The 18,642-nt window shown below is 39.0% G+C and overlaps 1 long non-coding RNA gene across 1 annotated transcript; it reads right to left on the reverse strand.

Annotated features, from left to right (window-relative positions):
• Window positions 1-5,408: 5,408 nt before the first annotated feature.
• Window positions 5,409-17,061, reverse strand: LOC117082014. Its single transcript, XR_004436420.1, has 3 exons — window positions 16,920-17,061; window positions 13,037-13,038; window positions 5,409-5,419 (listed from the first exon to the last, which is right to left on the reverse strand). It is a non-coding gene; the product is annotated as an uncharacterized LOC117082014 (long non-coding RNA).
• Between the last annotated feature and the right edge of the window lie 1,581 nt (window positions 17,062-18,642).

Genomic DNA, 18,642 nt, shown 5'->3' on the forward strand with positions numbered 1-18,642 from the left:
TGTTGAATAGGAGTGGTGAGAGAGGGCATCCCTGTCTTGTGCCAGTTTTCAAAGGGAATTTTTCCAGTTTTTGCCCATTCAGTATGATATTAGCTGTGGGTTGTCATAAATAGCTCTTATTATTTTGAGGTACGTTCCATCAATACCGAATTTATTGAGCGTTTTTAGCATGAAGGGCTGTTGAATTTTGTCAAAAGCCTTTTCTGCATCTATTGAGATAATCATGTGGTTCTTGTCTTTGGTTCTGTTTATATGCTGGATTACATTTATTGATTTGGGAATGTTGAACCAGCCTTGCATCCCAGGGATGAAGCCCACTTGATCATGGTGGATAAGCTTTTTGATGTGCTGCTGAATCCGGTTTGCCAGTATTTTATTGAGAATTTTTGCATCGATGTTCATCAGGGATATTGGTCTAAAATTCTCTTTTTTTGTTGTGTCTCTGCCAGGCTTTGGTATCAGGATGATGATGGCCTCATAAAATGAGTTAGGGAGGATTCCCTCTTTTTCTATTGATTGGAATAGTTTCAGAAGGAATGGTACCAGCTCCTCCTTGTACCTCTGGTAGAATTCAGCTGTGAATCCATCTGGTCCTGGACTTTTTTTGGTGGGTAGGCTATTAATTGTTGCCTCAATTTCAGAGCCTGCTATTGGTCTATTCAGGGATTCAACTTCTTCCTGGTTTAGTCTTGGGAGAGTGTAAGTGTCCAAGAAATTATCCATTTCTTCTAGATTTTCTAGTTGATTTGCATAGAGGCATTTATAGTATTCTCTGATGGTAGTTTGTATTTCTGTGGGGTCGGTGGTGATATCCCGTTTATCATTTTTTATTGCGTCTATTTGATTCCTCTCTCTTTTCTTCTTTATTAGTCTTGCTAGCGCTCTGTCAATTTTGTTGATCTTTTCAAAAAACCAACTCCTGGATTCATTGATTTTTTGGAGGGTTTTTTGTGTCTCTATCTCCTTCAGTTCTGCTCTCATCTTAGTTATTTCTTGCCTTCTGCTAGCTTTTGAATGTGTTTGCTCTTGCCTCTCTAGTTCTTTTAATTGTGATGTTAGAGTGTCAATTTTAGATCTTTCCTGCTTTCTCTTGTGGGCATTTAGTGCTATAAATTTCCCTCTACACACTGCTTTAAATGTGTCCCAGAGATTCTGGTATGTTGTATCTTTGTTCTCATTGGTTTCAAAGAACATCTTTATTTCTGCTTTCATTTTGTTATGTACCCAGTAGTCATTCAGGAGCAGGTTGTTCAGTTTCCATGTAGTTGAGTGGTTTTGATTGAGTTTCTTAGTCCTGAGTTCTAGTTTGATTGCACTGTGGTCTGAGAGACAGTTTGTTATAATTTCTGTTCTTTGACATTTGCTGAGGAGTGCTTTACTTCCAATTATGTGGTCAATTTTGGAATAAGTGCGATGTGTGCTGAGAAGAATGTATATTCTGTTGATTTGGGGTGGAGAGTTCTATAGATGTCTATTAGGTCCGCTTGGTGCAGAGATGAGTTCAATTCCTGGATATCCTTGTTAACTTTCTGTCTCGTTGATCTGTCTAATGTTGACAGTGGAGTGTTGAAGTCTCCCATTATTATTGTATGGGAGTCTAAGTCTCTTTGTAGGTCTCTAAGGACTTGCTTTATGAATCTGGGTGCTCCTGTATTGGGTGCATATATATTTAGGAGAGTTAGCTCTTCCTGTTGAATTGATCCCTTTACCATTATGTAATGGCCTTCTTTGTCTCTTTTGATCGTTGATGGTTTAAAGTCTGTTTTATCAGAGACTAGGATTGCAACCCCTGCTTTTTTTTGTTCTCCATTTGCTTGGTAGATCTTCCTCCATCCTTTATTTTGAGCCTATGTATGTCTCTGCATGTGAGATGGGTCTCCTGAATACAGCAGACTGATGGGTCTTGACTCTTTATCCAGTTTGCCAGTCTGTGTCTTTTAATTGGACCATTTAGTCCATTTACATTTAAGGTTAATATTGTTATGTGTGAACTTGATCCTGTCATTATGATATTAACTGGTTATTTTGCTCGTTAGTTGATGCAGTTTCTTCCTAGCCTCGATGGTCTTTACATTTTGGCATGTTTTTGCAATGGCTGGTACCGGTTGTTCCTTTCCATGTTTAGGGCTTCCTTCAGGGTCTCTTGTAAGGCAGGCCTGGTGGTGACAAAATCTCTAAGCATTTGCTTATCTGTAAAGTATTTTATTTCTCCTTCACTGATGAAACTTAGTTTGGCTGGATATGAAATTCTGGGTTGAAAATTCTTTTCTTTAAGAACGTTGAATATTGGCCCCCACTCTCTTCTGGCTTGTAGAGTTTCTGCCGAGAGATCTGCTGTTAGTCTGATGGGCTTCCCTTTGTGGGTAACCCGACCTTTCTCTCTGGCTGCCCTTAAGATTTTTTCCTTCATTTCAACTTTGGTGAATCTGGCAATTATGTGTCTTGGAATTGCTCTTCTGGAGGAGTATCTTTGTGGCGTTCTCTGTATTTCCTGAATTTGAATGTTGGCCTGCCCTACTAGGTTGGGGAAGTTCTCCTGGATGATATCCTGAAGAGTGTTTTCCAACTTGGTTCCATTTTCCCCCTCACTTTCAGGCACGCCAATCAGACGTAGATTTGGTCTTTTTACATAATCCCATACTTCTTGGAGGCTTTGTTCATTTCTTTTTCTTCTTTTTTCTTTTGGTTTCTCTTCTCGCTTCATTTCATTCATTTGATCCTCAATCGCTGATACTCTTTCTTCCAGTTGATCGAGTTGGTTACTGAAGCTTGTGCATTTGTCACGTATTTCTCGTGTCATGGTTTTCATCTCTGTCATTTCGTTTATGATCTTCTCTGCATTAATTAGTCTAGCTGTCAATTCTTCCACTCTTTTTTCAAGATTTTTAGTTTCTTTGCCCTGGGTACGTAATTCCTCCTTTAGCTCTGAGAAGTTTGATGGACTGAAGCCTTCTTCTCTCATCTCGTCAAAGTCATTCTCTGACCAGCTTTGATCCGTTGCTGGCGATGGGCTGTGCTCCTTTGCAGGGGGAGATGCGCTCTTATTTTTTGAATTTCCAGCTTTTCTGCCCTGCTTCTTCCCCATCTTTGTGGTTTTATCTGTCTCTGGTCTTTGATGATGGTGACGTACTGATGGGGTTTTGGTATAGGTGTCCTTCCTGTTTGCTAGTTTTCCATCTGACAGTCAGAAGAACTGTCTGTTGGTCTGTTGGAGATTGCTTGAGGTCCACTCCAGACCCTGTTTGCCTGGGTATCAGCAGCAGAGGTTGCCGAAGATAGAATATTGCTGAACAGTGAGTGTACCTGTCTGATTCTTCCTTTGGAAGTTTCCTCTCAGGGGTGACTCCACCCTGTGAGGGGTGGGGTGTCAGACTGCCCCTAGTGGGGGATGTCTCCCAGCTAGGCTACTCAGGGGTCAGGGACCCACCTGAGCAGGCAGTCTGTCCATTCTCGGATCTCAACCTCCGCGTTGGGAGATCCACGGCTCTCCCCAAAGCTATCAGACAGAGTCGTTCGCATCTGCACCGGCCCCCGCTGCTTTCCCTATTGGACTTCAGCTGTGGGCTCTCCCCAGAGGTGGAGTCTACAGAGACAGGCAGGCTTCCTTGAGCTGCTGTGAGCTCCACCCAGTTCCAGCTTCCCAGCGGCTTTGTTTACCTACTTAAGCCTCAGCAATGGCAGGCGCCCCTCCCCCCGCCTGGCTGCTGCCTTGCGGACAGATCGCGGCAGACTGCTGAGTTAGCAGTGAGGGAGGCTCCGTGGGTGTGGGACCCTCCCGGCCAGGTGTGGGATATATTCTCCTGGTGTGCCTGTTTCCTTAAAGCGCAGTATTGGGGTGGGAGTTACCCGATTTTCCAGATGTTGTGTGTCTCAGTTCCCCTGGCTAGGAAAACGGATTTCCTTCTCCCTTGCGCTTCCAGGTGAGGTGATGCCTCGCCCTGCTTCAGCTCACGCTGGTCAGGCTGAAGCAGCTGACCAGCACCGATTGTCCGGCACTCCCTAGTGAGATGACCCCAGTACCTCAGTTGAAAATGCAGAAATCACCGGTCTTCTGTGTCGCTCGTGCTGGGAGTTGGAGACTGGAGCTGTTCCTATTCGGCCATCTTGCTCCGCCCCTCCTCAGTTGATTCTTAAGCAAGCATGCATTCTGATGATGTTAAGCCTTGCTCATAAGTCATTTCCTATTAAATTGATTAATTTTTTTGTTGTTGTTAACATGTGGACTTTCTTAAATGCTAAAGGTGGCATTTTCTATTTGCTTAACTTAATATCAGCTTCCTTATCCATAAATAGGAATAATAGTTTCATTTTGTTTTTATTTTTGTTTTCTTGAGACAGAGTCTCACTTGGTTGCCCAAGCTGGAGTGCAGTGGCATGATCTCAGCTCACTGCAACCTCTACCTCCCAGGTTCAAGCGATTCTCCTGCCTCAGCCTCCCAGGTAGCTGGGATTATAGGCGCACACCACCACACCTGGCTAATTTTTGTATTTGTTAGTATAAAAGGGGTTTCACTATGTTTGCCAGGTTTGTCTCGAACTCATGACCTCAGGTGATCCGCCTGCCTCGGCCTTCCAAAGTGCTGAGATTACAGCTGTCAGTTACTACACCTGGCCCAGGAACAATAGTTTCTAATAGGTTCTAGCAAGACCCTATAGTCCCAGCTATTTGGGAAGTTGAGGTGGGTGGCTTACTTGAGCCCAGCAGGTGGAAGCTACAATGAGCTTAAAAAAAAAAATCTAGAGAATCTTTTAACAACTAACAGACTAAATTAGTGGTTTTTAAACTTTCCTCAAAAAAAGACTTAGACACAAATGGTTTCATTAGTAAATTCTATAAATTCTATCAATCTTTATAAAAACCAAAATTCTTTGCAAACTTTTCCAAAATTAGGGAAGGGAAAAATTTCCAAATGATTCTATGAGGTCTGTATTGCCCTGATGCCAAAATTAAACAAAAATATGGCAAAAGACACAACAAATCAATATTCCTTTTGAATATATTGCCAAAAATCTGCAACAACAACAACAACAAAAAATACAGCAAACCAAATCCCATAATATATATAAAGAATTATATATCATGGCTAAGTGGGGTTTATCCCAGGAATGCAAGGTTACTGTAACATCTTAAACCAATCAATGCAATAGATCTTTGCAATAGAATAAAGAACAAAACTCACCTGATAATCTCTATATACATCAAAAAGTCATTTAAAAAATATTAATATGATTAATATACCTGTTTATGATAAAAATACTCAACAAATTAGGAAAAAAAAATAACTTTCTCAACCCGAAGAAGAAAATCCATGCAAAACCCATTTAAAGTACATAATGATGAAAAATTTCCTATAAGATTAAAAATAAGCAAACAAAATCTTTCCTTTTGCCACTTCTATCCAACATTGCACTGGAGGGTCTAGCTAGAGCAAGTCTGGTGGCAGGGGCAGAAAAAGCATCCAGAATGAACAATTTGCTAAGTATGCTACAATGTAGGTGAACCTGAATCACTATGCTAGGTATAAAAACCAATCACAAAATATCACATATGACATGATTTCCTCATATGAAATGGCCAGAACAGACACATCTATAGATACAGAAAGTGGATCAGGGGTTGCCTAGGACTGAGTAACTGGGAAGTTTAATAGGAGTGAGGTTTATTTTGGGGGTGACCAAATTATTTTCAAATTCAATTTTGGTAATTATTTACAACTCTCTGAATATAGTGAAAGTCATTTAATCATAGACATTAAATTGATGAACCACAAAGTAATTGACTTATATCTAAATAGTTTAAAGATATACTAATTTTAATTTCGTAAAATAATTCATAAATGGGCTGGGCACAATGGCTTATGCCTGTAATCCCAGCACTTTGGGAGGCCGAGACAGGCAGATCACCTGTGGTCAGGAGTTCGACCAGCCTGGCAAACATGGTGAAATCCCATCTGTATTAAAAATACAAAAACGGCTGGGCATGGTGGCTCATGCCTGTAATCCTAGCACTTTGAGAGGCTGAGGCAGGTGGATCACCTGATGTCAGGAGTTCAAGACCAACCTGGCCAACATGGTGAAACCCTGACTCTCCTAGAAATACAAAAATTAGCTGGACGTGGTGGTGTGCACCTGTAGTCCCAGCTACTTGGGAGGCTGAGGCAGGAGAATCGCTTGAACCCAGGATGTGGGGGTTGCAGTGAGCCGAGACTGAGCCACCACACTCCAGCCTGGGTGACACAGCGAGACTCCATCTCAAAACAATAATAATTCATAAATAGGGAGATGTCATTGTTACTATTACCTAGAGAAGTGCATACATAAAGTCTGTGAAAAGAACAACAATAACACTATGCATATATATATTTAATTTTGTGATGCTAGTATATTATTTCTGGCCGGCAGCTTCCTAGGTAGTAACTACATTTCTCAACTTCCTGGATAATTTCCTGTGGTTAGTACTAGCCAACTTAGTGGTGTTTGTCACTTCAGGGCCAGATTTTTTAAAAGCAGGTATGCATTATCCTTAGTGTCTATTTTTACTTCAGGCAGTGAAAAAAAAAAAAATTTGGCTATTGGGTGCTTCTCACAATGATCTTACATAAAATATATGAAAAATTTTAAATTTTTGAGTAACTACTAATTAATACCCTAGCTAATTCAGAAGGCAAAAATATAATATGAGAGGTAAACAATAAGAGATTACTAACTTCTGATGAATCCATGATGGCTTAGCCAAAATAGTTATTCTTCCTTTTCATTGACATGCAGAATCAAAATCACAGATTCCACAATAAGATGGACTCGTGGTGAGATACTTTGGGTTTTCTCAGCTCTCTTCCTCTTCTAAGGACAAGAGACAGTTTATCTTGCTGCAAATCCAACTGAAGTCAATCCCAGAAGTCTCCTGAAATGAGACTCCATCTCAAAAAAAATCTATTTACCCCCCCACACACACACATGCATCCATGTAACATTATATATGCTCTCCCAGATACCTCCTATTTAGCTCATTTTAGTTAAATTAGTCAAATATAAGATTTTTTTCAAAAATTAACACTTTCAAAGCAAGAAAGTAAAATTTGCTCATTGTGTAATCTAGTTACAGAAATATCTTTTGACTTCATTGTATGTATATTATATACATATATGTATGTGTGTGTGTGTATATATATATTCTCACTATAGTGTTCTCACCACTATATATATATACATATAAAAACACAATATAAGATCTAACTTCTTAAATTTTTGTGTGTGCAATAGTGTTGTTAACCATAGGCACAATGGTATGCAGCAGGTATCTGGAACTTACTCATCTTATATATTCTTGAAGGAGTGTATACAAGATGTACATGCATATTATCTTTTGTTTAGCATTTTTTTCTAAATCAACAGATACATGAGAATATTTATCTTAGGCACAAAATGTTAATCTTCTAAGAGTGGTAGTGTAAATTTTACTAATTTTCTCATTCCAGAGTGTTATCACGGTGTTTGGGTTTTTGTTGTTGTTGTATTGTTATTTGTTTGGTTGGTTGGTTGGAGTAAAAACTGTCTATTCTGCATTATAACTCACACACAGTGTGTCTGGACACCTGGTATGTGGTTAGTATCATGTGAATTATCTACATTAAATGATCTTCATGAAACTCAATGATTTTTCTAAATATAAAGATGTCATACAGTCAGATCTTCACCATTGTGGCCGCAAAGAACATAACCCATAGCCTAGCTAAAGTAATGGATCCTAGCAATAACTACAGATTTTATTTTCCTTGTTGGTCTTAGGCCAATTCTGTTCACTATTTTGGCTTCTATTATCAGTCAGGGGCTCTGAGGATTTAAAAAAAAAAAAATTTAAGAGACAAGGTCCTGCTCTGTTTCCCAGGGTAGAGTGCAGTGGCTTGATCATTGCTCACTGCAGTCTCAAAGTCCTGGGCTTGCACTCTTTCCACCTCAGCCTCCCAAGTACCTAGGACTACAGGTGCATGGCATCATGCCCAGATAATGTTTTTATTTTTATTTATTTTTTCTAGAGAAGGGATCTCCCCATGTTATGCAGGCTAGTCTCAAACTCCTAGCCTCAAGTATTCCTCCTGTCTTGGACTTCTAAAGTGTTAGGATTACAGGCGTGAACCACTGTGCCCAGCCTTTAAAATATTTTTAATCTTCACAAATGAGTTATCTCAGACTAAGCAAGAAGGGTACATGGATGCCCTAGTCTTAAAGACTGGATGGCAATAGGAAGACATTGCATTTTTAAGTGTAGAGACCCCATAATCCATGGGGCATTAGACAGAGACTGAAGATTCTGAATAGGCATTATTAGACAGAGACTGAGAAGTAATTTAGTTGTGGGGGTTATAGTTTTCATGCAACTAATCTGTTTCAGAATGTTAGACAACCACTGGGTGCAGTAGGAAAATATTCTAGTTCTATCAAAGAAAAAAAAAAAAAAAAAAAGTGACAGCTCTCCAGGAACTGGGAATTCTGCCAGTAACTATGTTCATGAGCCTACTTCTCAGTAGCTTATATGGAAAGAAAATTTGCCTACTACCTTGTTCAAATTATGCCACATCCCTTGATAAATACTAAGAATGGTTTGTAGTCATCACTTAATATATCTTTTACATATTCACACATGCATGCAAACACATACACGTACATACATATATATATACACATATGTATATATAGGTACCAGAATGTACATAAAATAACATGACACAAATGATAATATAGCATGATAACATATATTGACCTTATCCTCAAGATTCAAATAATACCACTGTAAATTTTCTGCTTCAGGAACTCAAAATACAATTTAGAAAATGGTTCAGGATTTTAACAATCTTAAAACACTGTATGAAAAGAAGTTTCAAATTCTTGAAATATAATGAAAGATAAGTGAATACGGAGAAATGACAAGAAACAAAATTGTTTAAAAGGAGTAAAACCTATATTGAGGGTAGCAAGTGATTTAAATGATACAACGGAAACTTGAATACATCATGTGAAAGACATTCTTAAGATGTTCTTCCATAATGTAAAGGAAAAGGACAAAACTTACAGAAGGAGAAAACAAGTTAAGAAGGGTGACCATGTAATCTACAAATTATATGGGACACTTTGGAAGGAACCACAGCAACTAGAAAAGAAATGATAAATAAAATAAGCTAAGTTAAAATAAAAGACATAATTAGCAGAATCCAGTAGAATAAAAAAATGCAAATATAACATTACTGGTATTATCATTAGATCAAAGTAATATAGAAAATATATGTATGTCTAGGAACTGTGACTCCCATCTGTAATCCCAGCACTTGCAGAGGCTGAGATTGGTGAATCACTTAAGGTCAGGAGTTCAAGGCCAGCCTGGCCAACATGGCAAAACCCCACCTCTACTAAAAATACAAAAAAAAATTAGCTGGACATGGTGGTGTACCTGTAATGCCAGGTATTTGGGAAGTTGAGGCATGAGAATTGCCTGAACCCAGGTGGTGGAGGTTGTGGTGAGTCGTGATCGTGCCACTGCACTACAGCCAGGGTGACAGAGTGACACTCCATCTCAAAAAAAAAAAAAAAAAAAATATATATATATATATACACACACACACACACACACACACACACATGCATCCATGTAACAGAGAGGTTAAGTTCCTCATAAAGTACTAAAATTCAAACTCAAGATAAACTTCCTATTTGTAGTGCTCAAAGTCCCATACTGAATAAGCATTTTTAAATTCAAATCTAATTTTCTTTTCTAATGTTAGGATGAGATCTCACCAGTCTGACTCCTACACAGGAAATTGTGTAGGAGTCACACGTATCTGAATGTAATACAAACAACAGATACCTGAAGGTGCTGGAGAGTGAGAAGAATTAGACAAACCTTTGTGGGGTGCACACACTGAGAGGAGAGGAATTTTGCAAATTGATTTCATGTTGTCATTGGCTTTTAGGTTTGAGCAAAGAACATTCACTACGGGGTGGGAGACGAAGAGGGTACCATTGGAAAAACCACTATCTTTTGGACCTGGCTACCCATGGCCTCTAAAGAAAGTAGAGGAATCCTATAGGAGAAAGGGACAAGGAGGGGATTACCTAATTCTCTGACCAAACACATGCAGGAGCCTCAAAGCTAGTTAGTTATATATATTCATGGGCATTTACCTTTTCAAAAATGTTATAAACTACACATGTTTTAAAGTATATTTAAAAGCAATGAATACTTGCTGAAAAAATCTAAAATTACAGAAATAGATACATAAAATAAAGTTAATTTTCATGTAATTGGATTTATTCCAATTGTCTGACAAATTAATTAAAATTAAGAATTCGAGGTATGGAAGCCATGGTATATACTTCCTTTCTTTGCTAATCCCAAGAAACTGGAAAAAGTGTTGTTTGTAACTTGGCTTTCACTATCCAGTTAAATGTGTTTGCTGCTTAGCTTCATGATCACTTAAGACCATTGATGCTGCTTCTCTCTTTAACACTTGTTAACAGAAAATTTAAACTTTTTACATACTCAGTAGATTGGGCCTATAGAATTACTAATCCTAAGGAAGTGTTTTCCTGAGCAGAAGGAACTGGAGAGAGCTACATAACTGATATAGTCATGGACAATAAATTTGAGAAAAGGTTTCTGAATATTCAAATTGAATATCTTTTTATTTTAATTTTTATTTTTTGTAGAAACAGGGTCTTGTTCTGTTGCTCAGACTGGTCCCAAACTCCTAATTTCAAGCAATCCTCCTGCCTTGGCTTCCCAAAGTGCTGAGATTATAATCATGAGCCACCATGCCTGGCTCAATTTTATTTTTACATTGGTTAAATTTTTTATTTGTCAGCAGACTTCTTTTCTAAAATTTTTTAAGGACCATAGTTAAGCCTCACAATCTAGTGGCTTAACTATGAATATAAGAATACAGTGTGTATAGTGTATTTCCAACTATCATATAAATTTAAGCAAAATGATTACATGAAAAGCATCTAAGTGATAAATTATCGATTGTAATGGATGGCACACTAATGTTAAAGAAGTATGAATTAACTTTGTTAAACAATAGTAAGTGTCAGTAATTCTGAATTCTCTTTAAAACTTATTTGTTTCTAAGTTCTATTACGGTGTTTCAGGTGAAGTCTATCCAAAACCAAAATATATTTTTCTTCCACTGCTAGAATTGCCCATATCAATAATTCCGTTTGATCTTTTAAAAGAGAGCATTGTTTGAGGTGGCTGTTCGTTGGTTCTCTGATAAATGGCCCGTGTCCATATGGAGCAATAAATGGCGATGTATCTGCCTATTCATTCTCCTCTCAAAAATCTCCCTGACGAATAGCAACAAAACATCATTGGAGGTCAAACAGGAATAGACACGGCTTTAATAAGCGGAGGGAGAATGCCATGATTCACATCCAAGGTCTTTTTTCAGCTTGCCTTTTTCTCTAACAAGGTCCAAGACTCGAGCTACTCCCCTGGAATAACAAATGCATGTGGATGGAAAGCCCACGGCACCTCTCATCTCTGTACCTAGATTACTGCTGATCTCAGTTGTCCTGATGAATTTACACAGATGGCCAGCTGCAAGGCAACCTATCTGGTAGAGGTCAAATAACAGGTACTTTTAAACATCTCTTCCAAGGAATAAAAATCCCCCATGATGCTAACCATTTAAGAAAAAATAGTATCTCTATAAAACTGCTCTTTAAATAAGGACTTTTCTTGTGCCTGGTCACTTTGTGGCTGAAAGAAAACCTAGACAGAAATCAGTGTGCTGCAATCTGGGCCTTGAGAACCTATCTAAAATGCAATGTTTGTGAGTTTAGGAATTTTAGTTTTTAGGTTTTTCAAGACTGAAGTTTCCATTGGATCAGGAATTCTTGTCTGCTGTAGCTTTATATTCATGAGCATTGTGTGGAAACTGTGAGCCGCTTAGGTGGTTGCAGTGGGGAGTTACTCTATTCCTGGGTTAGAAAAGTGAGCTGAAGATGAGGTTAAAATTCTAAACCTCTAACTTGGTAGTCTTCTATGAGATTCAAATTTCCCCATCTTCAGATTTGGGGTGTTAATTTTGAACCTTTATATTTGTTGTGGAGGGTTCTTGGAGTAATTAAATGAAATATTTTGTATAATGTTCTTACTACATAGAAGAACCCCAATATCGTGTCAGTTTCCTTTTGTTTTCCTTTGTCTCAGGAGAATGAACTCTAGACCCCAAATAGTCAAGTTGGAATTCGTCCTCTTTAATTTAATAATTTAGACCCACTTTATGTTTCTTCCTCATCCACTTGATCTATTTAATTCTTTATATCCCATTCCCAATACTCATTCCTGTCATACCCACAAACACACTCCCACACACACCAACACACACATCTCGCTAAGATATTTGACTTAGAAGTTTGTCTTGTTTTCTAGGCTAAAGCCTACCTTAGAAAGCATTTGAAGAGTCTAGCCCTGACTAGTTCCTACATTCTATGACTCATGATATGAGAGGGGGGCAGGGAAGTGCTGGGTAGAGGAGGGCGTGGTCACTGGCGAGGTCTCCACCCCAGGGCCTGTGCCCTCGGACCTAGGTGAGGACAGGCTTTTCTGTTTTCCCGCCTAAGTGTTGCATTTCCCAAGACCACCCTAGCCTGCCACGGCCCCATCCTGTGCCTATAAAAACCCGAAGACCCTAGCGGGCACGCACACAAGCGGCTGGACATCGAGAGGAACACACCAACGTAAGAGCACACTGACAGACACTGGCAAACCGGCAGGCCAGCAACCAGTGGAATGACTTGGAGTTTGACGGGGCAGCTGGAGGAGAACTTGGCTGCTGAGGAGCCCGTCTCCCTGGGAAAACCACCTTCCCACTTCGTCTCCCTTCTGGCTCCCATATCTGCTGAGAGGTACTTTCACTCAATAAAACCTTGCACTCATTTTCCAAGCCCAGGTGATCCGATTCTTCCGGTACACCAAGGCAAGAAAACTCGGGATACAGAAAGCCCTCTGTCCTTGCCATAAGACAAGCTGCCTATGGACGGCTAAACTCAAAGAGCACATGGTAACACATGCCCACTGGGGAGCTGTAAACATACACCCCTAGATGCTGCTGTGGGGTCAGAGCCCTGGCTCCCCAAGACCTGCCTGTCTGCCTGCTCCCCCTAGGGGTTTCGAGCAGCAGGGCACCAGAGAAGCAAGCCACACCCCCTTTGCCCCCTCTATGAGGGGGACAAGGGAACATTTCTTGTTTATGACCAGTTGCAGCAGACTTTTAAGTTTTCAGCTCTCCAGTTTTACTTCCTGGATGTTAATTACACTTCCTCCACCGTGTTAAATTCAGGCCTGACATATGATAGGTTTTGATTAATAAAATTTGAGGAGAAATGACACATTTCACTTCTGAGATGTTTTAAAAGCCAAAGCCTTTGCCACGCATTTGTTTTTCCTTTCCCCTTGCCACTAAAAATGTTTGAAAAAGTGACTGCTCTGTTAGTCTGGGTTCCAAACAGAGGACATTGATAATACAGATGAGGGCTCCCAGCCTACTTTTGATCAACTACATCATGATCTAGAAATAAGCATTTCTAAGTCACTGAGATTTGGGAGATTCTCTATTACTAGAGTTTAACCTACCCTCTCATGACTAGTATATTACTCCAGACTAGAGTAAACACTTCATGTTGAGTATGCTTCAGCCTTTTTTTAAAATCGAATATGCTTTTCATAAACCTTCCTAATACCATAGTCATTTGATTTAACTAGGATAGTTTGATACATTTCAACTTCGCATTAAGAGAGTATAGCTGGGCCAAGCGTAGTGGCTCATGCCTCATCCCAACAGTTTGGGAGGCCAAGGCAGGAGGATTGCTTGAGACCAGAAGTTCAAGTCCAGCCTGGGCAACGTAATGAAATATTGTCTCTACAAAAAATTAAAAATAAAATATAGGCTGGGTGTGGTGGCTCATGTCTGTAATTCCAGCACTTTGGGAGGCCAAGGCAGGTGGATCACCTGAGATCAGGAGTTCGAGACCAGCCTGGTCAACAGGGTGAAACCCTGTTTCTACTAAAAAAAAAATACAAAAAAAAAAAAAAAAAGCAGGATTGATGGCTCATACCTGTAATCCCAGCTACTTGGAAGGCTGAGGCACAAGAATCGCTTGACCCCGGGAGGTGGAGGTTGCAGTGAGCAGATGTCACACCACTGCACTCCAGCCTGGGTGACGGGTGAGACTCCGTCTCAAAAATAAATGAATAAATAAATAAATAAAATTAGCTGGGTATGGTGGTGTGTGCCTATAGCTACTCAGGAGGCTGAGGCAGGAGGATTGCTTGAGCCCAGGAATTTGAGGTTACAGTGAGCTATGATCATATCACTGTACTCTACCCTAGAGTACAGAGTAAGAGCCTGTCTCTTAAAAAAATTAAAAGTAACAAAAAATATATATGGCTATGTCCTTGAGTCTCTAGTGCCTACTTGCATTACTTGATAATTTCTTAGATTTATATAGAACCCTTGCCTTGGGGTTTGTATCAATTTAATCTCCCATCTGTTGCAAAACTCATTTATTCATTTTGGGCACCTTAATGACTATTGTTTTCATGAACTGTGTGGGACCTGATATAACCATCTCTTCTTGTGCACTAGGCTTTATAGCCTTAGACTTAGTATCTTTTCTAAGCACAAACACCTTGATATTGATTTCTTGATGTCTATTCAGCCACTATTTCTGCGGAAAGATTCAGTTTCTGTCACTCTCAGTCTATCAAATGAATGAATTCTATCAAAGCTATCCTTTGACCAATAATGGAATGCTCATTCTGTGAGTTTCTCACTTTGTGACATTATCATTTTAATTATGACATAATATTGGTAAGCATTTAATAAAACATGCCATCAAAGATAGTTCAACTAATTGTGTAGGCCAAATTAATTTACCTATGAGATGGAAAAATGATTCAGAAAAGGAAATATAAATTGTCTGTAACTCCTATGCATGCTTGTGTGCATACACATGTATATGCACACATGTACAAACATTCATTAGGGCTAAGTTAATTTCTTTCCTTGTATATATTTTTCATAGATGCTATAGTTGGTAAGCAGTGAACTATTATATTTTGGGGGAAAATATCATTGCTTCCCAGATAATTTTTAGAATATTACAATGTACTCAAAGAATTAAATATCTATGTAATATACAAATGCCACTAGACTACATTACTCTCCAGGCTGACATGTAGAATTTTTTTAAAGTATTATATTACTGGGATACCATACTGATGATTCCAATATAGTAACCACGTGCTTCCCACCCTGCTATAAACTATTTAAGAAGGCGTGAGTCTTCTGTATTTAAGGACAGATCTCTGAGAAGCCTGAATTAATGTTTAATCAAACTCCTGATTCTTCAGCTTGTCATACCTCTCAGTCATGCTTCTCAGGCTAATTCTGTCTATTCTCACACTCATATGCCTTGTCATTGATTTGCCCACAGCATCTAATCCAGTCCTCTTATCAGTAAAAATTATCTGCTCTCAGGACTCCTTTAGAGATAGACTAGCCTTCCAGACTCATTCAACCACATCAATTCCAGGGGCAGCTCTTCAGGTTTTAGCACACCAGTCATAGAAATCACACTACCCTTTAGCACTTTCTCCTTGCATGAAGTGGAAGAAAAACATTGTTGTGATGAAATAAACCTGAAGTCCAGAAACATGTTAAGGAATTTTCTTCATAACCACATAATCAGTAGACCCAGAGTTCAATGTAGGTCTGTATCTTCTTATAGGCAGTCATTGAGGAAAAACTGAAAAAGTCATAATGCCTTGAGTACTGATAAAGGAATTTTATTTATTTTATCAGGGATGAAAAAGTATGAGGCAGAACAATGGATGCTGATAGTCTCCTACTTTATGTAATAAACTGCCTGCAGATGAATGGGAGAGAGAGAAAATGGTAGCAGAGTCTAGGGGATAAAGAATGATATGCAAAGTGTTCAGGGCAATGAATAAATGTTAAGGAGTGTTAATGAATGAGCTTTACAAGATCCACTGGTAACCTAGTTGGAACAGGATAAGCCTTATAGATTCAAGGCCAGCATTTTTCCACTTCCCATGCTCGTCCCCTTCTTCACTGCCTGAATCATTATTTCTTTTGTTGTTGTTTTGTTTTTGTTTTTGTTTTGTTTTATTTTTTGTTTGAGACAGAGTCTCACTCTCTTGCCAAGGCTGGAGTGCAGTGGCATGATCTTGGCTCACTGCAACCTCCACCTCCCGGGTTCATGCCATTCTCCTGCCTCAGCCTCCCAAGTAGCTGGGACTACAGGCGCCCACCACCACACCCGGCTAATTTTTTGTATTTTTTTTAGTAGAGGTGGGGGTTTCACCATGTTAGCCAGGATGGTCTCGATCTCCTGACCTCGTGATCTGCCCTTCTTGGCCTCCCAAAGTGCTGGGATTACACTGAATTATTATTTCTTAATTGCTTTTACCTGTTGCCAAAATGTTACTGTGGCATAATGACTGAGAGCAACATACCAAGAGAAACTGAGGACATAGAGTATTCTGGCAAAGACATTTTGATTTTGTGCATTCAGCATGCATTCCATTTCTCTCAAAATTACCATAGGGATTTATTGTTCCTTGTAGAACCACCTTGAGGAAGGAAGGATTTGACAAACCTGAAAACATTCTCTCTGCTGTACTCTTAAAAGATGTTAGAGCCTCCTAACATCTAATTATTGCTTGAGACATTAGCAATAAGCCCAGCCCATTCCTGAGCGTCTTACTTTGAGTCCTAGAAATTGAGAAATCAAGTCCCAAGTCCTGGGCATTTCTGGATTTTGGCATCAAAAAATATTTAGGCTCAAGCAGTCCCTGATGGTCCATTCCATCAGTCCACCCCACTGGTGGTCTTTAATACAGGGTGGGAAGAGGGACAGGATTAGGAAAAATAATTAATAGATACTAGGCTTAATACATGGGTGATGAAATATTCTGTACAACAAATCCCCATGACAGAAGTTTACCTAGATAACAAACCTGCACTTGTACCCATGAACTTAAAATAAAAGTTAGAAAAAGGTAAGGATTTTAAAATTGATCTGAGAACAACCAGCCAACAATTTATTTCTTTATTCCCTTGTCCTAAAGAATACCACGATTGATTTAGTGTTTTCTGTAATTTCAACATGAATTAAATGTAATTTTAACATGAATTAAATGCCATAACAGAAAAGGAAAAAAGTAAAAGCAGCAGTGATTTTAGAATAAAACTTACATAAGTAGACACAGGGTCTGAGCAAGCTTCTCAAAAGGAAAAAAGCAAAGGTCTGGTTTCGAGATTTTCCTCCTTGAGTGTCAGAGTTTGTGTGTTTATGTGTGTGTGTGTGTGTGTGTGTGTGTGTGTGTGTGTATTTTATGACACAGAGATAGACCCACAGAGACACAAATGGTATTATTTCTAAAAGAATTTGTAAAGATTTCTATATTCACAGAAATAGCCATACTTTGGATCAGTGTCTCATGTGGTGATCACAAAGCCTTGAGTAGGCCAGAAAATGCCCATGTTAATGTTTTCCCAGATTTCCTGGGCATCTCTTCACTTGACCTCTTTATCTATTTTTTAAAGAGCTATGATATTTTTCCAGAGTAGGACAGATCACAATAGCAAAAAATAATTAATAGTATTTTTTTTTTTTTTGCATTGCTATTATGGGGGTAAAACTTTCAGGCTCAGAAAATTAAAAAGATGAAGAAGGTACTTCTGCTTTTTGGTCCCACATGTGAATGTAGACATTGTTACTCCTGTTTTCACAACAAGAGATAGCCAGGCAAAGTGAAAATCTATTTTTTTTTTTCACTGCAAGAGACTAGACATCACAGGGAAAATCATCACCCCAGTTTCTGGAGAGTCAGGCATACCCAGAAAGATACAGCACCCAAGATTCATTTATTTGGAACAGATGCCACTTGATGCCTAATGCAATAGGAACACTTTATTCATAATTTTGATGCAGTGCTAGAGGCTGAGTCAGAATTAACATGCGAATGAGAAGCTCCTGAAAACTGCTGTCATAGAAGGACCTTCTAACCTTCACATGTTTGCCTCAGAATCCCTGGCATATTCTCACAGGTAGGATCTAAGAAATTTCCTCACATGGCTCTGGCAGGGGGTGAGAAGGATAATCACTATGACACCCTTCCAAATGCTTTTTCCTAATGAAAGCCTCGTATTCAGGCGATGGATTTGAACCAGAGGTCAATTTGGAAATTTTTGCTAGCTGGAGGAAGGGAGCTGTACCCTACTTTATCTATCTCCACTCTCCCTGTCTCACTTAAGAAAAAATAAATAAATAAAAAGATATAGTCAACAGGAAAGAAGGCTTCAAGAAAATAGATGGATAATGTAGTACCTAGAGATAGGACTAAGGAAAAGAAAATAAAAAAAGCTCTACCCCTGCAAAGGGGCAAAAACATATCTGAGGGCCACACCCCTAAAACACAGGTCCACTAAAAGACAGACTAAATCAGAAGGTTATAGAACACCAGGAGTATAATTCAGAAAAAATGTATAAACACACACACCCACATTATTATATATGTATACACACACATTATATTGTATACATATAAATCAATACATA

This window comes from Trachypithecus francoisi, unplaced genomic scaffold (genome assembly GCF_009764315.1).
Source record: "Trachypithecus francoisi isolate TF-2019V2 unplaced genomic scaffold, Tfra_2.0 Lachesis_group9, whole genome shotgun sequence".
NCBI classification, from domain to species: Eukaryota; Metazoa; Chordata; class Mammalia; order Primates; family Cercopithecidae; genus Trachypithecus; species Trachypithecus francoisi.